This window comes from Phyllobates terribilis, unplaced genomic scaffold, assembly GCF_046119375.1.
Source record: "Phyllobates terribilis strain yellow unplaced genomic scaffold, ASM4611937v1 Scaffold_3__8_contigs__length_932513732, whole genome shotgun sequence".
NCBI classification, from domain to species: Eukaryota; Metazoa; Chordata; class Amphibia; order Anura; family Dendrobatidae; genus Phyllobates; species Phyllobates terribilis.
The window spans coordinates 48,939,358-48,962,983 of record NW_027362763.1 but is presented as its reverse complement, the minus strand read 5'-3'; positions in this window follow the sequence as shown (position 1 = coordinate 48,962,983).

Genomic DNA, 23,626 nt, shown 5'->3' with positions numbered 1-23,626 from the left:
GCAGTATTATAGTAGTTATATTCTTGTACATAGGAGCAGTATTATTGTAGTTATATTCTTGTACATAGAAGCAGTATTATAGTAGTTATATTCTTGTACATAGGAGCAGTATTATAGTAGTTATATTCTTGTACATAAGAGCAGTATTATAGTAGTTATATTCTTGTACATAGGAGCAGTATTATAGTAGTTATATTCTTGGATATAGGGGGCAGTATTATAGTAGTTATATTCTTGTACATAGGAGCAGTATTATAGTAGTTATATTCTTGTACATAGGAGCAGTATTATAGTAGTTATATTCTTGTACATAGGAGCAGTATTATAGTAGTTATATTCTTGTACATAGGAGCAGTTTTATAGTAGTTATATTCTTGTACATAGGAGCAGTATTATAGTAGTTATATTCTTGTACATAGGAGCAGTTTTATAGTAGTTATATTCTTGTACATAGGAGCAGTATTATAGTAGTTATATTCTTGTACATAGGAGCAGTATTATAGTAGTTATATTCTTGTACATAGGGGCAGTATTATAGTAGTTATATTCTTGTACATGGTGCAGCATTATAGTAGTTATATTCTTGTACATAGGAGCAGTATTATAGTAGTTATATTCTTGTACATAGGGGGCAGTATTATAGTAGTTATATTCTTGTACATAGGGGGCAGTATTATAGTAGTTATATTCTTGTACATAGGGGGCAGTATTATAGTAGTTATACAGTGCCTACAAGTAGTATTCAACCCCCTGCAGATTTAGCTGGTTGACACATGCGGAATTAACTTGGCATTGTGACATTTGTACTGTAGATCAGCCTGGAAGTGGGAAATGCACTGCAGCAAATTTTGTTTTTGTTTTTTTGTTTTTTTTAAAACGTAAAAAGTTAATTCAGAGTGTCATTTATTATTCAACCCCTCAAACCACAAGAATTCTGTTTGGTCCCCCTAAAGTATTAAGAAGTAGTTCAGGCACCAAGAATAATGAGCTTCACATGTGTGGATTAAAGATCTCTTTTGCCAGCCTTTTCTGACTATTTAAGACCCTCCCCAAACTTGTGAACAGCACTCAGACATGGTCAACATGGGAAAGACAAAGGAGCATTCCAAGGCCATCAGAGACAAGATCGTGGAGGGTCACAAGGCTGGCAAGGGGTACAAAACCCTTTCCAAGGAGTTGGGCCTACCTGTCTCCACTGTTGGGAGCATCATCCGTAAGTGGAAGGCTTATGGAACTACTGTTAGCCTTCCACGGCCAGGACAGCCTTTGAAAGTGTCCTCCCGTGCCGAGGCCAGGCTTGTCCAAAGAGTCAAGGCTAACCCAAAGACAACAAGGAAGGAGCTCCGGGAAGATCTCATGGCAGTGGGGACATTGGTTTCAGTCAATACCATAAGTAACGTACTCCACCGCAATGGTCTCCGTTCCAGACGAGCCCGTAAGGTACTTTTACTTTCAATGCGTCATGTCCAGGCTCATCTACAGTTTGCTCATGATCACTTGGAGGACTCTGAGACAGACTGGTTCAAGGTTCTATGGTCTGATGAGACCAAGATCGAGATCTTTGGTGCCAACCACACACGTGACGTTTGGAGACTGGATGGCACTGCATATGACCCCAAGAATACCATCCCTACAGTCAAGCATGGTGGTGGCAGCATCATGCTGTGGGGCTGTTTCTCTGCCAAGGGGCCTGGCCACCTGGTCCGCATCCATGGGAAGATGGATAGCACGGCCTATCTGGAGATTTTGGCCAAGAACCTCCGCTCCTCCATCAAGGATCTTAAGATGGGTCGTAATTTCATCTTCCAACAAGACAACGACCCAAAGCACACAGCCAAGCAAACCAAGGCCTGGTTCAATAGGGAAAAAGTCAAGGTGTTGGAGTGGCCTAGTCAGTCTCCTGACCTTAACCAATTGAAAACTTGTGGAAGGAGCTCAAGAATAAAGTCCACATGAGACACCCAAAGAACCTAGATAACTTGGAGAGGATCTGCATGGAGGAGTGGGCCAAGAAAACTCCACAGACCTGTGCCGGCCTGATCAGGTCTTATAAAAGACGATTATTAGCTGTAATTGCAAACAAGGGTTATTCCACAAAAAATTAAACATAGGGGTTGTATAATAATTGACCCACACTTTTATGTTTAAAATTTAATAAAATTCAACTGAGCAACATAACTTTTTGGTTTGTAAGATTTATGCTTCTGTTCATAAAACCTACTCTCGTTTGCAGTTTGAAGGCTCTAACTTATTTGCATCTTATCAAACCAGCTAAATCTGCAGGGGGTTGAATACTACTTGTAGGCATTGTATTCTTGTACATAAGAGCAGTATTATAGTAGTTATATTCTTGTACATAGGGGCAGTATTATAGTAGTTATATTCTTGTACATAGGGGCAGTATTATAGTAGTTATATTCTTGTACATAGGAGCAGTATTATTGTAGTTATATTCTTGTACATAGAAGCAGTATTATAGTAGTTATATTCTTGTACATAGGAGCAGTATTATAGTAGTTATATTCTTGTACATAGGAGCAGTATTATGGTAGTTATATTCTTGTACATAGGAGCAGTATTATAGTAGTTATATTCTTGTACATAGGAGCAGTTTTATAGTAGTTATATTCTTGTACATAGGAGCAGTTTTATAGTAGTTATATTCTTGTACATAGGAGCAGTATTATAGTAGATATATTCTTGTACATAGGAGCAGTATTATAGTAGTTATATTCTTGTACATAGGAGCAGTATTATAGTAGTTATATTCTTGTACATAGGAGCAGTATTATGGTAGTTATATTCTTGTACATAGGAGCAGTATTATAGTAGTTATATTCTTGTACATAGGAGCAGTATTATAGTAGTTATATTCTTGTACATAGGAGCAGTTTTATAGTAGTTATATTCTTGTACATAGGAGCAGTATTATAGTAGTTATATTCTTGTACATAGGAGCAGTATTATAGTAGTTATATTCTTGTACATAGGGGCAGTATTATAGTAGTTATATTCTTGTACATAGGGACAGTATTATAGTAGTTATATTCTTGTACATAGGAGCAGTATTATAGTAGTTATATTCTTGTACATAGGAGCAGTTTTATAGTAGTTATATTCTTGTACATAGGAGCAGTATTATAGTAGTTATATTCTTGTACATAGGGGCAGTATTATAGTAGTTATATTCTTGTACATAGGAGCAGTATTATAGTAGTTATATTCTTGTACATAGGAGCAGTATTATAGTAGTTATATTCTTATACATAGGAGCAGTATTATAGTAGTTATATTCTTGTATATAGGGGCAGTATTATAGTAGTTATATTCTTGTGCATAGGAGCAGTATTATAGTAGTTATATTCTTGTACATAGAAGCAGTATTATAGTAGTTATATTCTTGGATATAGGGGGGCAGTATTATAGTAGTTATATTCTTGTACATGGTGCAGTATTATAGTAGTTATATTCTTGTACATAGGAGCAGTATTATAGTAGTTATATTCTTGTACATAAGAGCAGTATTATAGTAGTTATATTCTTGTACATGGGGCAGTATTATAGTAGTTATATTCTTGTACATAGGGGCAGTATTATAGTAGTTATATTCTTGTACATAGGAGCAGTATTATAGTAATTATATTCTTGTACATAGGAGCAGTATTATAGTAGTTATATTCTTGTACATAGGAGCAGTATTATAGTAGTTATATTCTTGTACATAGGGGGCAGTATTATAGTAGCTATATTCTTGTACATAGGAGGAGTATTATAGTAGTTATATTCTTGTACATAGGAGCAGTATTATTGTAGTTATATTCTTGTACATAGAAGCAGTATTATAGTAGTTATATTCTTGTACATAGGAGCAGTATTATAGTAGTTATATTCTTATACATAGGAGCAGTATTATAGTAGTTATATTCTTGTACATAGGAGCAGTTTTATAGTAGTTATATTCTTGTACATAGGAGCAGTATTATAATAGTTATATTCTTGTACATAGGGGCAGTATTATAGTAGTTATATTCTTGTACATAGGAGCAGTATTATAGTAGTTATATTCTTGTACATAGGAGCAGTATTATAGTAGTTATATTCTTATACATAGGAGCAGTATTATAGTAGTTATATTCTTGTATATAGGGGCAGTATTATAGTAGTTATATTCTTGTACATAGGAGCAGTATTATAGTAGTTATATTCTTGTACATAGAAGCAGTATTATAGTAGTTATATTCTTGTACATAGGAGCAGTATTATAGTAGTTATATTCTTGTACATGGGGGCAGTATTATAGTAGTTATATTCTTGTACATAGGAGCAGTATTATAGTAGTTATATTCTTGTATATAGGGGCAGTATTATAGTAGTTATATTCTTGTACATAGGAGCAGTATTATAGTAGTTATATTCTTGTACATAGAAGCAGTATTATAGTAGTTATATTCTGGTACATAGGAGCAGTATTCTAGTAGTTATATTCTTGTATATAGGGGCAGTATTATAGTAGTTATATTCTTGTACATAGGAGCAGTATTATAGTAGTTATATTCTTGTACATGGGGGCAGTATTATAGTAGTTATATTCTTGTACATAGGGGCAGTATTATAGTAGTTATATTCTTGTACATAGGAGCAGTATTATTGTAGTTATATTCTTGTACAAAGGAGCAGTATTATTGTAGTTATATTCTTGTATATAGGGGCAGTATTATAGTAGTTATATTCTGATACATAGGAGCAGTATTATAGTAGTTATATTCTTGGACATAGAAGCAGTATTATAGTAGTTATATTCTTGGACATAGGGGCAGTATTATAGTAGTTATATTCTTGGACATAGGGGCAGTATTATAGTAGTTATATTATTGTACATAGGGGTAGTATTATAGTAGTTATATTCTTGTACATAGGGGGCAGTATTATAGTAGTTATATTCTTGTATATAGGAGCAGTATTATAGTAGTTATATTATTGTTCATAGGGGGCAGTATTATAGTAGTTATATTATTGTACATAGGGGCAGTATTATTGTAGTTATACTCTTGTACATAGGAGCAGTATTATAGTAGTTATATTCTTGTACATAGAAGCAGTATTATAGTAGTTATATTCTTGTACATAGGAGCAGTATTATAGTAGTTATATTATTGTACATAGGGGCAGTATTATTGTAGTTATATTCCTGTATATAGGGGCAGTATTATAGTAGTTATATTCTTATACATAGGAGCAGTATTATAGTAGTTATATTCTTGTACATAGGAGCAGTATTATAGTAGTTATATTCTTGTACATAGGAGCAGTATTATAGTAGTTATATTCTTGTACATAGGGGCAGTATTATAGTAGTTATATTCTTGTATATAGGAGCAGTATTATAGTAGTTATATTCTTGTACATAGGGAGCAGTATTATAGTAGTTATATTCTTGTACATAGAGGCCAGTATTATAGTAGTTATATTCTTATACATAGGAGCAGTATTATAGTAGTTATATTCCTGTACATAGGAACAGTATTATAGTAGTTATATTCTTGTATATAGGGGCAGTATTATAGTAGATATAGTCTTGTACATAGTAGCAGTATTATAGTAGTTATATTCTTGTACATAGAGGGCAGTATTATAGTAGTTGTATTCTTATACATAGGAGCAGTATTATAGTAGTTATATTCTTGTACATAGGGACAGTATTATAGTAGTTATATTCTTGTACATAGGGGGCAGTATTATAGTAGTTATATTCTTGTATATAGGGGCAGTATTATAGTAGTTATATTCTTGTATATAGGAGCAGTATTATAGTAGTTATATTCTTGTACATAGGAGCAGTATTATTGTAGTTATATTCTTGTACATAGGGGGCAGTATTATAGTAGTTATATTCTTGTACATAGGGGCAGTATTATAGTAGTTATATTCTTGTACATAGGAGCAGTATTATAGTAGTTATATTCTTGCACATAGGGAGCAGTATTATAGTAGTTATATTCTTGTACATAGGGGGCAGTATTATAGTAGTTCTATTCTTGTACATAGGGGCAGTATTATAGTAGTTATATTCTTGTACATAGGGGGCAGTATTATAGTAGTTATATTCTTGTACATAGGGGCAGTATTATAGTAGTTATATTCTTGTACATAGGAGCAGTATTATAGTAGTTATATTCTTGCACATAGGGAGCAGTATTATAGTAGTTATATTCTTGTACATAGGGGGCAGTATTATAGTAGTTATATTCTTGTATATAGGGGCAGTATTATAGTAGTTATATTCTTGTACATACGAGCAGTATTATAGTAGTTATATTCTTGTACATAGGAGCAGTATTATAGTAGTTATATTCTTGTACATAGGGGCAGTATTATAGTAGTTATATTCTTGTACATAGGAGCAGTATTATAGTAGTTATATTCTTGTACATAGGGGCAGTATTATAGTAGTTATATTCTGTACATAGGAGCAGTATTATAGTAGTTATATTCTTGTACATAGGGGGCAGTATTATAGTAGTTATATTCTTGTACATAGGGGCAGTATTATAGTAGTTATATTCTTGTACATAGGAGCAGTATTATAGTAGTTATATTCTTGCACATAGGGAGCAGTATTATAGTAGTTATATTCTTGTACATAGGGGGCAGTATTATAGCAGTTATATTCTTGTATATAGGGGCAGTATTATAGTAGTTATATTCTTGTACATACGAGCAGTATTATAGTAGTTATATTCTTGTACATAGGAGCAGTATTATAGTAGTTATATTCTTGTACATAGGGGCAGTATTATAGTAGTTATATTCTTGTACATAGGGACAGTATTATAGTAGTTATATTCTTGTACATAGAAGCAGTATTATAGTAGTTATATTCTTGGATATATGGGGGGCAGTATTATAGTAGTTATATTCTTGTACATGGTGCAGTATTATAGTAGTTATATTCTTGTACATAGGAGCAGTATTATAGTCGTTATATTCTTGTACATAAGAGCAGTATTATAGTAGTTATATTCTTGTACATAGGGGCAGTATTATAGTAGTTATATTCTTGTACATAGGGGCAGTATTATAGTAGTTATATTCCTGTACATAGGAGCAGTATTATAGTAATTATATTCTTGTACATAGGAGCAGTATTATAGTAATTATATTCTTGTACATAGGAGCAGTATTATAGTAGTTATATTCTTGTACATAGGGGGCAGTATTATAGTAGCTATATTCTTGTACATAGGAGGAGTATTATAGTAGTTATATTCTTGTACATAGGAGCAGTATTATTGTAGTTATATTCTTGTACATAGAAGCAGTATTATAGTAGTTATATTCTTGTACATAGGGACAGTATTATAGTAGTTATATTCTTGTACATAGGAGCAGTATTATAGTAGTTATATTCTTGTACATAGGGCCAGTATTATAGTAGCTATATTCTTGTACATAGGAGCAGTATTATAGTAGTTATATTCTTGTACATAGGAGCAGTTTTATAGTAGTTATATTCTTGTACATAGGAGCAGTATTATAATAGTTATATTCTTGTACATAGGGGCAGTATTATAGTAGTTATATTCTTGTACATAGGAGCAGTATTATAGTAGTTATATTCTTGTACATAGGAGCAGTATTATAGTAGTTATATTCTTATACATAGGAGCAGTATTATAGTAGTTATATTCTTGTATATAGGGGCAGTATTATAGTAGTTATATTCTTGTACATAGGAGCAGTATTATAGTAGTTATATTCTTGTACATAGAAGCAGTATTATAGTAGTTATATTCTGGTACATAGGAGCAGTATTCTAGTAGTTATATTCTTGTATATAGGGGCAGTATTATAGTAGTTATATTCTTGTACATAGGAGCAGTATTATAGTAGTTATATTCTTGTACATGGGGGCAGTATTATAGTAGTTATATTCTTGTACATAGGGGCAGTATTATAGTAGTTATATTCTTGTACATAGGGGCAGTATTATAGTAGTTATATTCCTGTACATAGGAGCAGTATTATAGTAATTATATTCTTGTACATAGGAGCAGTATTATAGTAATTATATTCTTGTACATAGGAGCAGTATTATAGTAGTTATATTCTTGTACATAGGGGGCAGTATTATAGTAGCTATATTCTTGTACATAGGAGGAGTATTATAGTAGTTATATTCTTGTACATAGGAGCAGTATTATTGTAGTTATATTCTTGTACATAGAAGCAGTATTATAGTAGTTATATTCTTGTACATAGGGACAGTATTATAGTAGTTATATTCTTGTACATAGGAGCAGTATTATAGTAGTTATATTCTTGTACATAGGGCCAGTATTATAGTAGCTATATTCTTGTACATAGGAGCAGTATTATAGTAGTTATATTCTTGTACATAGGAGCAGTTTTATAGTAGTTATATTCTTGTACATAGGAGCAGTATTATAATAGTTATATTCTTGTACATAGGGGCAGTATTATAGTAGTTATATTCTTGTACATAGGAGCAGTATTATAGTAGTTATATTCTTGTACATAGGAGCAGTATTATAGTAGTTATATTCTTATACATAGGAGCAGTATTATAGTAGTTATATTCTTGTATATAGGGGCAGTATTATAGTAGTTATATTCTTGTACATAGGAGCAGTATTATAGTAGTTATATTCTTGTACATAGAAGCAGTATTATAGTAGTTATATTCTGGTACATAGGAGCAGTATTCTAGTAGTTATATTCTTGTATATAGGGGCAGTATTATAGTAGTTATATTCTTGTACATAGGAGCAGTATTATAGTAGTTATATTCTTGTACATGGGGGCAGTATTATAGTAGTTATATTCTTGTACATAGGGGCAGTATTATAGTAGTTATATTCTTGTACATAGGAGCAGTATTATTGTAGTTATATTCTTGTACAAAGGAGCAGTATTATTGTAGTTATATTCTTGTATATAGGGGCAGTATTATAGTAGTTATATTCTTATACATAGGAGCAGTATTATAGTAGTTATATTCTTGGACATAGAAGCAGTATTATAGTAGTTATATTCTTGGACATAGGGGCAGTATTATAGTAGTTATATTCTTGGACATAGGGGCAGTATTATAGTAGTTATATTATTGTACATAGGGGTAGTATTATAGTAGTTATATTCTTGTACATAGGGGGCAGTATTATAGTAGTTATATTCTTGTATATAGGAGCAGTATTATAGTAGTTATATTATTGTTCATAGGGGGCAGTATTATAGTAGTTATATTATTGTACATAGGGGCAGTATTATTGTAGTTATACTCTTGTACATAGGAGCAGTATTATAGTAGTTATATTCTTGTACATAGAAGCAGTATTATAGTAGTTATATTCTTGTACATAGGAGCAGTATTATAGTAGTTATATTATTGTACATAGGGGCAGTATTATTGTAGTTATATTCTTGTATATAGGGGCAGTATTATAGTAGTTATATTCTTATACATAGGAGCAGTATTATAGTAGTTATATTCTTGTACATAGGAGCAGTATTATAGTAGTTATATTCTTGTACATAGGAGCAGTATTATAGTAGTTATATTCTTGTACATAGGGGCAGTATTATAGTAGTTATATTCTTGTATATAGGAGCAGTATTATAGTAGTTATATTCTTGTACATAGGGAGCAGTATTATAGTAGTTATATTCTTGTACATAGAGGCCAGTATTATAGTAGTTATATTCTTATACATAGGAGCAGTATTATAGTAGTTATATTCCTGTACATAGGAGCAGTATTATAGTAGTTATATTCTTGTATATAGGGGCAGTATTATAGTAGATATAGTCTTGTACATAGTAGCAGTATTATAGTAGTTATATTCTTGTACATAGAGGGCAGTATTATAGTAGTTGTATTCTTATACATAGGAGCAGTATTATAGTAGTTATATTCTTGCACATAGGGAGCAGTATTATAGTAGTTATATTCTTGTACATAGGGGGCAGTATTATAGTAGTTATATTCTTGTATATAGGGGCAGTATTATAGTAGTTATATTCCTGTACATAGGAGCAGTATTATAGTAGTTATATTCTTGTATATAGGGGCAGTATTATAGTAGTTATAGTCTTGTACATAGTAGCAGTATTATAGTAGTTATATTCTTATACATAGGAGCAGTATTATAGTAGTTATATTCTTGCACATAGGGAGCAGTATTATAATAGTTATATTCTTGTACATAGGGGGCAGTATTATAGTAGTTATATTCTTGTATATAGGGGCAGTATTATAGTAGTTATATTCTTGTATATAGGAGCAGTATTATAGTAGTTATATTCTTGTACATAGGAGCAGTATTATAGTAGTTATATTCTTGTACATAGGGGGCAGTATTATAGTAGTTATATTCTTGTACATAGGGGCAGTATTATAGTAGTTATATTCTTGTACATAGGAGCAGTATTATAGTAGTTATATTCTTGCACATAGGGAGCAGTATTATAGTAGTTATATTCTTGTACATAGGGGGCAGTATTATAGTAGTTCTATTCTTGTACATAGGGGCAGTATTATAGTAGTTATATTCTTGTACATAGGGGGCAGTATTATAGTAGTTATATTCTTGTACATAGGGGCAGTATTATAGTAGTTATATTCTTGTACATAGGAGCAGTATTATAGTAGTTATATTCTTGCACATAGGGAGCAGTATTATAGTAGTTATATTCTTGTACATAGGGGGCAGTATTATAGTAGTTATATTCTTGTATATAGGGGCAGTATTATAGTAGTTATATTCTTGTACATACGAGCAGTATTATAGTAGTTATATTCTTGTACATAGGAGCAGTATTATAGTAGTTATATTCTTGTACATAGGGGCAGTATTATAGTAGTTATATTCTTGTACATAGGAGCAGTATTATAGTAGTTATATTCTTGTACATAGGGGCAGTATTATAGTAGTTATATTCTGTACATAGGAGCAGTATTATAGTAGTTATATTCTTGTACATAGGGGGCAGTATTATAGTAGTTATATTCTTGTACATAGGGGCAGTATTATAGTAGTTATATTCTTGTACATAGGAGCAGTATTATAGTAGTTATATTCTTGCACATAGGGAGCAGTATTATAGTAGTTATATTCTTGTACATAGGGGGCAGTATTATAGTAGTTATATTCTTGTATATAGGGGCAGTATTATAGTAGTTATATTCTTGTACATACGAGCAGTATTATAGTAGTTATATTCTTGTACATAGGAGCAGTATTATAGTAGTTATATTCTTGTACATAGGGGCAGTATTATAGTAGTTATATTTTTGTACATACGAGCAGTATTATAGTAGTTATATTCTTGTACATAGGAGCAGTATTATAGTAGTTATATTCTTGTACATACGAGCAGTATTATAGTAGTTATATTCTTGTACATAGGAGCAGTATTATAGTAGTTATATTCTTGTACATAGGGGGCAGTATTATAGTAGTTATATTCTTGTACATAGGAGCAGTATTATAGTAGTTATATTCTTGTACATAGGGGGCAATTTTTATTTTAAAAACAAACATAAATACAATTATAATAAACAAAAATCATCCAGTATTACAAAACACAAATCACGTAGGTTATACATGCAAAACATTAAAATAATCAGATCATATACATAAATGAATTACAGAGTCCACACCTGCGGGAAAGAGAAAAAAAAAAATCATCATATTCCCTAACTGAATTTTACGTTGCTCCATAACTTTATGTTTCTCTGACCCCTTCCAACTTCTAGTGATTTTATCCACCGGAGTTCAGACATCACCTGATTGGCTGCAGCGGTGTGATCGAACGGCTCATTGTGCAGTGACACCCGGGTTCTTATGTGCCAGTGATAGTATTTTATGACACTGATTATAATGTACATGGTCTCTCTGTCGATGTTACTGACAGTGGATGGGACACCATAGATTGTGTCAGGATACTTTAGGGTCAGAAGTCTGGGGATTTTTAGATTACCTGACACCTCCTCCCAGATCTTCCTCCCTCCCCAGCAATCACATATAAAGTGCTCCATAGTCTCCTCCTGCTGACAACCAAGGGGACAATTCCGATCAGAGACACTCAGATGTTTCAGGTTCCCCCTGACAAAGAGCCGACTATGTAGTGAAAGCCAAGAGATGTCAAACAGTTTGGGAGGAAGTCGTTTCCCGTTTAGGAACCTGAGACTTTCCTGCAGGGTGGTGGTGACACAATCTCTCAGGGCCAGTGGAGAAAAGAAGAACGTCCCACATACATGAGCATATAGGTCTCTTCTCGTATTGCTCTCAATATAAGACCTCTCCAGTCCCCACTTCCTGACACACTTCAGACCGTAGTCCAGATACTGGGGGAGGTGGCCACCTGTCCATCTCCTCCTCTTGAGACTGCCACCTCGCACCCAAGACTCTGCAAAAGGCAATATCCAGTACTTGATACTATTCACCCACAGGGAGCAACTGTTTGAGTCCATGTTCCCAAAATTCACTTTTAGAAACAGGGAGTCAAAGAAAACCCTTGGATTTAACATATCCAGCCCACCATCTCTCCGCCGTAGGTACGTTACTCCCCTCTTTATTAGGTTCAACCTATTCCCCCACAAGAGCTGGAAGAACAAGCTGAAAAGCCTCGCTGAGAAAGACTCTGGCAAAGGGAAAATAACAGAGATATACAAGAAGATGGGGACCAAGTAAGTCTTCAACATAGAGACCCTTTCTCTGTAGGTCAGCCTCCAGTTCTTCCATCGCTGAACCTTTGCATTTCCGGTTTCCAATTTCTCTTCCCAATTTAGCTTGGCATTATCATCCCTCCCGAATTTAACCCCTAAGATCTTAATATGGGTGGAGGCTTTCGAAAACTGTGGCAGATCAAAGCCGGGATCAGTGTCTAACGTCCACAGAGCTTGACTCTTCTCAAGGTTGACCAGATACCCGGAGGCCCCTGAGTAGCTTCTGATGGGCGCAGATAACATCCGCACCTCTCGAGGATTGGAGATCACCAACGTCACATCATCAGCATAGGCAACAACATTCAGAGGCAGGCAGTGAGAGACCGGCACCCCCTGAAAATCACACTCCTGCAGTGACCTCAGAAACGGGTCTATGGCGAAAACATACAGGAGCGGACTCAGTGGGCAGCTCTGTCTCACCCCCGCCCCAACTCCAAAAGTGTCACCCTGCCAACCATTAATCAGAGGAAAGCTCACCGCCTCTCTATATAAAGTCTTCAGCCAATCCACAAATTGCCCCGGAATACCGTACTTTGACAAAGTGGCCCACAGATAGTCATGATCAACCCTGTCAAAGGCTTTAGCCTGGTCCAGACAGACAACATATCTCCCACATCGCAGAGCTTTACATCTCTCAAACATCTCCCGTATCGAGATGACAGCTCCAGAGATGTTCCGCCCTTTTACTGTGCCAAACTGAGATCCTGCCAACAGTGCCGGGGACAAACAAACTAACCTAGAAAACAGGATCTTTGCCAGAATCTACCTGTCTACATTCATGAGGGCAATCGGCCTCCAGTTCTTGATGTCGCTCGGCTCTTTACCCTTAGACAGCAAAATTAACGAGGACACTCTCATGGATGGAGGCATCAGGTGATTTTCTAGACAATTCCTATACACATCCACGAGGATTGGAGCCAGGAGGTCTCTGAATTCCTTATAAAATTCTGCTGTTATACCATCTGGACCTGGTGCCTTCTTCAGATATAATTTATCAATAGCCGCCTTAACTTCCTCCACCGTTAATTCTGCTGTCAAACGAGAAAAGTCCAGATCGTTAGCATCAGGCACTGGAGTTGCCTCCAAGAATTGAGCCATCTTATCTTTATCCAAAACGTTCCTCTGAAACAAGTCAGCATAGTAAGATCTCACCACCCCCAGGATACCCTCCCGTGAATCCTGCAATACACCCTGGGAGTCAGTGAGACCCGGGACCATTTTTTTGGCCACCCTCTCCCTGCAATTCTCAAAGGGATCAGGTGCCCCTAAGGACCCATAATCCCGTTCAAGAACCAGGGAGGTATACCTGCTGTACTGATACTGGCTTATCTCAGATTTCAGCCGGTCGATCTTCACTTTGTCATCCCCGCCTGCCGAATACAGTGACTCCAAATCTTTACGCAGCTTTAGGCACTGGCTGTACTTGTTCCTCCCTTTATTAACTGACAGTCTCTTTAAGAGGGATCTGATATCCTCCTTGACGTCCTCCCACTAGTCGGCCATGTTGTCATAAAAATCAACCCTGTCTAGATGGACCTGAATAAGGGAGAGGACACGACTCTGGACATAGGCATCACCTAGGAGACTGGAATTAAGCTTCCACAACCCTCTACCAATGTCCGGGCGGTTAGAGGTCCCCAGACAGAAGCACAAGGCGAGGTGATCAGAGTAAGGGACGACCTTCTCACTCAGGGCGCTGACAGCCTCAGTAGGACTCGCAAAAACAAAATCTATCCTACTGCTCCTGTTGGAACAAGAATATGTGAATTTTGGCTGACGACCTCCCTGTGTGAAAACGTCAGTCAGTCCTGCCTGCATTATGATGTTATGTAGGACCTTGCCGTCCCTGGTCACTGTCCTACCTGAGGAGCTGTCACCTGATGTCAGTATGGCATTAAAGTCTCCCACCATCACCACCGGAAGAGAAAAGGCTTAACGTCATTAAACAGCTGGATCCTGTCAGTCACCGTCTGTGGCCCATAGATGTTAATAAGCCGGAGTCGCCTACCATGGATAGTGACTTCCAGGACCAGACACCTTCCCATGACCACTTCTGTCATCCTATGTACAGTCACATCATGGGTGTTAAACAAGACAGCAACCCCGGCGTAAGGCTCCACAGCCAGTGACCAGAAAGATGGACCGGACCGCCATTCCCTCTCAGCCTCTCTCATAAGCCCCAGAGATGTCAGTTGTGTCTCCTGCAGGAAGATGACATCTGTGTCCAGGTATCTGAGAGGTTCATGCAACTCGTGTCTCGTCCTCCTCACCTTAATACTATTCACGTTACTCGATGTCAGTGTTAATGAGAACTCCGCCATCACAACACAATATAGAAGGAGCAGAGTAACAGCCATCATCATGAATCAGAGATGTTCTGTCCACCACCGGTGTCCATGTCAGCCTCCACCTGAGGGTCCACAGATAAGGGCTTCCGCTTTGGCGGGGGATGGTCCTCTGTGTCCCTGTCACATTCAGCATCAATTTTCCTCAACTCTTTCTCATAGTCATCATCATTATACTCAGATAAGACTCCATATTTGTTGGATACGACCATCACATCTGCAGAACTCTGGACCTTCTTACTAGCACTCTGACCAGAGTCATATTCTGCCTCAGGTTTACGGGAGGACGTGTTCTTTTTCTTTCTTTTATTATGATTTACGCTCCAGTCATCAGATACAGACATTGATGCTGAAGGGGGGGCTACCTGAGGCATGACCTCCATGTTCCCCTCTGCACCCTCTGTCCCCCGCTGCTCTGGTGTTACATGGGTGGATTCCTGGCGGGCACCTGAGCTGTTCAGTATCTCTCCTGACATTAAATCCTCCTCCTGCACCCCTGCCACCACCTCCTGAGCCTCTGCCCCTGCCACCACCTCCTGAGCCTCTGCCCCTGCCATCACATCCTCATCAGGGAAGCCTTTGCAGATATTGTGCCAGGCGTCTGGACAGTCCCTGTGAGGGTGGCCCATCTTACCACAGAGGTTGCACCCAACGTCCCCGCAGTCTGCAGAGACATGGCCGATTACCCCACACAGGCTGCACTTTACTACACTTTAGTACAGGCATTAGCCAGATGACCTGTTTTACCACATTTAAAACATTTTCTGGGCTGCCCGGGAGAGTAACATGCCCCCTTCTCCCTCCCAATGAAGAAGGAGTTGGGTAGGTGGGCAGTGATGTTATTATGCTGCCGCAGCTTCACCAGGACGCTCCACCCCGTTGTCCAGATACCATCCTCATCTCTGATCTTGGTGAGTCCAGAGACGAGGTCACAATGTCTCTGGAGCCACACCTGGATGTCCTGTGGGGGAACGGCCTCATTCCAGAAGGAGACATTCACAGTGACGGTATCTGGCCTGGAAATGGGAACCAATATAAACTTATTCCAGCCCTCAGTGTCTCTGAACTTGGGGTAATTGGCCCAGAATCTATCCAGGTCAGGCATGAGCTTAAAGCTGACATCATAGCCCTGCCTGTCCTGCAGATTAGTTACCGCCAGGATTTCAGTCGGCACAAACCCCATCTGGAGGCAGAGTAGCTCTCTCACCACATCTGGCGGCATAGTAGCTCTCTCACCCCATCTGGCGGCATAGTAGCTCTCTCACCACATACCTGCGCTGTGGTAGATCCTCCTTGGCACCTAAGTACTGAAAACGCGCTACATTTATGCACCTAAATGTCTGGCCCGTATACCTTGCGCCGGAGGTGAAGGACGGAGCGCCGCGGCTCCAGGCATTCCTGGGGGGCACCTGCCGGGTCACACTGGGCTGGCTGACAGGGATAGGGTCTGCAGCAGGGAGGGCTGTCACACCTTGTGCACTAGATGGTAAAGGGGGACAATCACCCATATCATGCACATTATCATGAACAGCATTATTATCATCAGACAGTGCAACGTCCATCACAGCCTGTGAATCCCCTCCAACCCCCAACCCCATAGGCACAGCATCATTAGCGCCAGTCTGTGCCTCAGCCTCATCAGCACAGTCTCACATTCAATGTCCTGCTCCTGTGTGGGGCACTCTGGGACTTGTGGTGCCTCTGCTGGAATCTGAGGCGTACACTCCCGTTCACACTCAGCTGCCTGCTGTTCCTGCTGCTGCGGTGTTTTTCCGACCTGGAAACAGAAGCAGGGAGCCTGTAACACCGGTCGTGCCTGCAGCTGGGGGGTCTCTGACTTCACGTCAGGGGTTCTGGACTCCGCAGCACAGTACTGCTTATAGGAGGCGAACCGTTCCCGGTTTGCATAGGTCTCCTTCAGGGGCCCCATGCTTTCCAGCACACTGTCCATGTCCTGCACCACACTCGCCAGCTCGACACCAAGTGAGTTCAGTTTCATGTCACAAACAGCGTTACTGTCAGGGTTAGTTGCTCTTAGGTTATAGATAAAGTCTATCTGCATCTGCAGCAGTTGTTTGTGCTGCTGCAACTCACCCATCTTCCTGACCAGTCCGGGTATCTCCTCCGCCAGCTGCAGCTCGGGGGCACGCTGCGTCTCCACAGATTTAGGCTTGGCCACAGGGTCAGGGACTCTGAATACTGACTTGTCACATGGCTCCACCACAGATGTTTTTGTGGCTACCTTGCTGGATTCAGGCACTGCGGCAAGTTTACCGCTGACACCAGACTGCGACCTCGTGCTACCTGAATTCGCCATGCCGGACACCACATGCTGGTGTTGGAGATTTTCCTGGAGGGTTTGTTTCTCCAGAGACGTCCGTCTCTGTCTGCGGACTGGAGAGCTGAGCTGCACACCTGATGGTTGTTACGGGTCCGGGGGGTGGAACCTCTGTGCCACGGTGCAAGGAGGGACCCAGAGGGGCGTAACTAAGTATCAACTCAGACCGACCCTGGTCGTACGGCGGCTACCGACTCCGTGACCAGGGAGGGACCGAGCAGAGGGACCAGGTGCTACTCTGGGGACGACCTTGTAAGAGAGCAGGTGGCTCCCACGGGTCAGAAGACTGGGACTGACCGGTATAGCGGATGGGCACAGCAAGCAGGCAGAAGTCTCTGGGTTAGCTGACAGGTGGTCACGGCACGTGACGGAGGAGCAGGCTGAAGTCTCTAGGTTAGCAGACTGGTGGTCACGGCAAGTTACGGCAGGAGCTTCCAGGTAGGCTATCGGGTGATCACGGCAAGTGACGGCAGGAGCCTCCAGGTAGGCTAACAGGTGGTCACGGCAAGTGACGGCAGGAGCCTCCAGGTAAGCTATCGGGTGGTCACGGCAAGTGACGGCAGGAGCCTCCAGGTAGGCTATCGGGTGATCACGGCAAGTGACGGCAGGAGCCTCCAGGTAGGCTATCGGGTGATCACGGCAAGTGACGGCCAAGCAGGCTGAAGTCTCTTGGTTAACAGGCAGATGGTCACGGCAAGTGACGGCAGAGCCTCCAGATAGGCTAGCAGGTAACAGGCAGGTAACAGGCGAGTGCTCCCAGGTGAGCAGGTTAGCAGGCACGGCAGGTAGCAGGCAGGTAACTGGCAGGTGCTTCCTGGTAAGCAGGCGGGCTTGCCCATAGACAGACTGGCGGGTTGAACGGAAGACAGACTGTCGGGCTGGAGAGTAGTCAGGCTGGCGGACTGGAACAGTAGTCAGGCTGGAAACTGGACCTGAGGGCTGAAGCAGAGGTAAGAATACTTGTGCAACAACTATTGCTCGGGCAACTCCATTTTGGAGGAGGTGCCTTATATATGGGAGGTCCTCCAGCTATTGGCCGGGGACTCCTTAGGATAACAGGAAGAGGAGCGCAGGAGAGCGCGGGGAGCGGGGAGGTGAGAGGGACGGCGTCTCTGCCTGGCAGTGGGCAGAGACGCCGATGCTACAGTACCCCCCCCCTATACGCCCCCTCTTTTTTAGGCCAGACAAAAAATTTTCAAGGAGAAGCGGGGCATGGATGTTCTCCCTGGGTTCCCAAGTTCTCTCCTCTGGGCCAAACCCCTTCCAATCCACCAGAAAAAAGGTTTTCCCTCTTACCCTTTTGGTGGCCAGAATATTCTCTACCTCAAAAATGTCCTCAGCGGAAACCGGAGCAGGGGAAGAACCTGGATTATTGGAAAAAGAATTAAAGACAACTGGTTTGAGGAGAGATACGTGGAAGGAGTTGGGAATCCGTAAGGTGGCTGCGAGTTTCAACTTGTAGGCCACTGGATTGATCTGTCTAAGGACTTCAAAAGGACTGATGAACCGAGGACCCAACTTGTAGGAGGGTATTTTGAGCCGAACGTGTTTGGAGGAGAGCCAAACCTTGTCTCCCGGACGGAATTGAGGCGGATCCAGACGTCTCTTGTCAGCATGTCTCTTCATCCGCTCGGAGGACTGAAGAAGTGCGGACCTAGTACTCTCCCAAATGGTGGAAAATTCGCTGACCAGAGACTCCGCGGCAGGGTTGTCCTCAGAAGCGGAGACGGGAAACGGAATCCGGGGATGTTGACCATAGACTACAAAGAACGGAGACTTGGAAGACGATTCGCTCTCATGGTTATTGTAGGAGAATTCGGCCCATAGCAGGATATCCACCCAATCAGTATGGTGAGCGTTAACAAAGTGCCGGAGGTAGCTGGTAAGGATCTGGTTGATCCACTCCACTTGACCGTTGGACTGTGGATGGTAAGCGGAGGAGAAATCCAGGGTGACATCCAGCAGCCTACACGTAGCTCTCCAGAAACGTGAGGTGAACTGAACCCCTCGATCTGACACGATGTGGAGGGGTAGGCCATGGAGACGGAAGATGTGAAGGAAGAAGTCCTTAGCTAGCTCTGATGCAGACGGGAGACCAGGCAAAGGGATGAAGTGAGCCATTTTAGAAAAGCGGTCAGAGACCACCCAAATGACTGTACAACCAGCAGAGACAGGGAGATCTGTAATAAAATCCATAGCAATGTGTTGCCACGGGGCAGCAGGTACGGGAAGAGGCAGGAGACGACCGGCTGGAAGGTGTCTGGGAACTTTGTTGCGGGCACAGGACTAACAGGCTGAGACGAAGTCCACCACATCCTTGCGCAGGGTAGGCCACCAGTAATGCCGGGAAATGAGCAGGAAGGTCTTCTTCTGGCCAGCATGGCCGGCTAGTTTAGATGAATGAGCCCAGTGAAGAACCTTCTTACGATCTGGTACTGCTACAAACGTCTTACCGGGTGGAAGACGAGTCAGATCCAAGGGGGCCACATTCATCACCTTGGAGGGGTCGATTATGTGCATAGGCTCCTCCTCTTGATCGGAGGACAGGAAGGATCGGGACAAGGCGTCGGCTTTGACATTCTTGTCCGCAGAAATGTAGAACGAAGTCGAAGCGGGCGAAGAACAAAGACCACCAGGCCTGACGCGGATTGAGTCTTTGGGCATTTTGGAGATATGCCAGATTTTTGTGATCCATATAGATGATCACCGGGTATAGAGCCCCTTCAAGCAGGAAATGCCACTCCTCCAGTGCCAAATTAATGGCTAACAACTCTCTGGAGTAGTTGCGCTCAGTCGAGGAGAAGAGTTTGGAGAAGAAGCCGCAGGTTACCATTCTCCCGGATGAAGATTTTTGAGTGAGCACCGCTCCGGCTCCAGAGGAGGAAGCATCAAGCTCCAGGAAGAACTGTTTGTTACAGTCCGGACGGTGCAGTACTGGGGCAGAGGAGAAGGCTTGCTTTAAGGAAAGGAAGGCCTCCTCAGCTTCGGGCGACCATACCTTGGGATTTGCTCCCTTACGGGTGAGCGCAGATATGGGAGCAGTCCGGGAAGAGAAGTGCGGGATGAAGAGACGATAGTAGTTGGCGAAGCCCAGGAATCGCTGAATCGCCTTCAACCCCTCCGGACGGGGCCACTTAAGGACAGCAGAGAGCTTCTAAGGATCCATTCGTAAGCCTGTCTAGGAGATGACATAGCCCAGAAATGGAAGAGAGGTCTGCTCGAAGAGGCACTTCTCGTATTTTGCATAGAGGTGGTTCTGCCGGAGCCTAAGCAGGACCTGACGAACATCCCTCCGGTGTGTGGGAAGATCCGGAGAGAAGACCAAGATATCGTCCAGGTATACCACCACGCAGGAGTAGAGAAGGTCACGGAAGATGTCATTGACCAATTCTTGGAAGACGGCGGGAGCATTGCAGAGACCGAAGGGCATCACACGGTATTCATAGTGACCGTCACGGGTATTGAATGCCGTCTTCCACTCGTCTCCTTGACGGATAAGGATCAGGTTATACGCTCCACGTAAATCCAGCTTGGAAAAGATTCTGGCGCCCTTAAGGCGATCAAACAACTCGGAGATGAGCGGCAGGGGGTATTTGTTTTTTACCGTGATCTGATTAAGTCCTCTATAATCAATACAGGGGCGTAGCGAGCCATCCTTCTTCTTGACAAAGAAGAATCCGGCTCCAGCCGGGGAGATAGATTTCCGGATGAATCCCCTAGCTAGATTCTCCTCAATGTATTCAGACATGGCCCGGGTTTCAGCCGCCGACAATGTGTAAATACGCCTACGGGGTGGAGTGGCGCCAGGTACCAGGTCGATCGGGCAATCATATGGCCTACGGGGTGGCAGTGTCTCTGCTTCCTTTTTACCGAAGACATCCGCATAGGACCAGTAAGGAGCCGGAAGACCGGGTAAATTAGCTGGGGTAGGTGGTGGACGGGCCGGGCGAACCGGAACCAGGCAGGTCCTATGGCAGTCCTGCCCCCACCGGAGTACTTCACCGGATTGCCAGTTCAGCACGGGTTCATATATCTGAAGCCAGGGTAGACCTAGCAATAGGGGGTGAGAGAGTCCGGACAGCACATGGAAGGAGATTTTCTCCGAGTGCAGCATTCCCACCTGCAGGCTAAGGGGCTCAGTGATGAGCAGGATGGTCACCGGAAGGAGTTTTCCATCCACGGAGGCGACGGACAATGGTTCAGCCAGAGGTTTGGTGAGAATACGGTATCTCTCTACCAGGGACTGGGAAATGAGGTTTCCAGCAGCTCCAGAATCCAGATGAGCAATTTCAAAGAGACGGTTCTCTCCCCAGGAGATAGAGACAGACAAAGTTAGGGATGGAGAGGGCTTACTTTTGCCTAGGACGACCTCTCCGAGCGGTCCTAGACACTGAAGGTTCCCGGTCTCTCGGGCAGGAACGGATCAGGTGCTCTTTACTGCCACAATATAAACAGCTCCCCTCGGCTCGACGTGACTCTTGGCGAGATTTGACCATCTTGGTCTGGTCGATCTGCATGGGTTCAGGCGAGTGCGCCCGGGGAGTGACTGGTTGAGAGGCAGGTCTCTGAAAAGTGAAAGCAAGGCGGAGGAGCTTTCTCTCCCAGGTGGTCTCTTTGGTGCGTTCTTGGAACCGGATGTCAATTCGGGTAGCGAGTGACACCAGGTCATCCAGAGTGGTAGGAATGTCCCGACCGGCTAGCTCATCCTTAATCCGACCGGAAAGACCCTCCCAGAAGATGGACACTAGAGCCTCGTTATCCCAGGCAAGCTCAGAAGCGAGGATACGGAACCGTATGGCATATTGGCCCACGGTGAGACTCCCTTGGCGGAGACGTAACAGAGAGGAGGCTGAAGAGGTTTTCCGCCCTGGTTCATCGAAGACTTTCCGGAAAGCAGCGAGGAAAGACGACAGGTCAGACACTAGGGGATCCCCTCTCTCCCACAGGGGATTAAGCCATGCCAGTGCTTCCCCAGTGAGATGGGACATGATGAATGCCACTTTGGCCGGGTCGGAGATGAACTGATGAGACAAGAGTTCAAAGTGCAGGGTGCACTGGTTTATGAAACCTCGAGCTAAGGCGGGGTTGCCAGCAAAACGTGGAGGTGCCGAGAGCCGGGGTCCATAGCCGGATGCCATAATAGGACTAGGTAGTGGTGCCACGGAAGCAGGTGCTGCCTGACCAGAGATGGACACAGACGGATCGGATAATGCCCGTAGGCGAGAGTTTAACAGACTGCAGGAAGGACAGGACCGACTCCTGTTGAGTCCTCTGACGTAAGACCTCCTGATGCAGGTAGAAGATAGCGGGGGTCTGGGGCCACCGGGTTCCATGGCCCGAGCAAACTGTTACGGGTCCGGGGGGTGGAACCTCTGTGCCACGGTGCAAGGAGGGACCCAGAGGGGAATAACTAAGTATCAACTCAGACCGACCCTGGTCGTATGGCGGCTAACGACTCCGTGACCAGGGAGGGACCGAGCAGAGGGACCAGGTGCTACTCTGGGGACGACCTTGTAAGAAAGCAGGTGGCTCCCACGGGTCAGAAGACTGGGACTGACCGGTATAGCGGGTGGGCGCAGCAAGCAGGCAGAAGTCTCTGGGTTAGCAGACAGGTGGTCACAGCACGTGACGGCGGAGCAGGCTGAAGTCTCTAGGTTAGCAGACTGGTGGTCACGGCAAGTGACGGCAGGAGTCTCCAGGTAGGCTATCGGGTAATCACGGCAAGTGACGGCAGGAGCCTCCAGGTAGGCTATCGGGTGATCACGGCAAGTGACGGCCAAGCAGGCTGAAGTCTCTTGGTTAACAGGCAGATGGTCACGGCAAGTGACGGCAGAGCCTCCAGATAGGCTAGCAGGTAACAGGCAGGTAACAGGCGAGTGCTCCCAGGTGAGCAGGTTAGCAGGCACGGCAGGTAGCAGGCAGGTAACTGGCAGGTGCTTCCTGGTAAGCAGGCGGGCTTGCCCATAGACAGACTGGCGGGTTGAACAGAAGACAGACTGTCGGGCTGGAGAGTAGTCAGGCTGGCGGACTGGAACAGTAGTCAGGCTGGAAACTGGACCTGAGGGCTGAAGCAGAGGTAAGAATACTTGTGCAACAACTATTGCTCGGGCACCTCCATTTTGGAGGAGGTGCCTTATATATGGGAGGTCCTCCAGCTATTGGCCGGGGACTCCTTAGGACGGCGCGCGCGGCCCC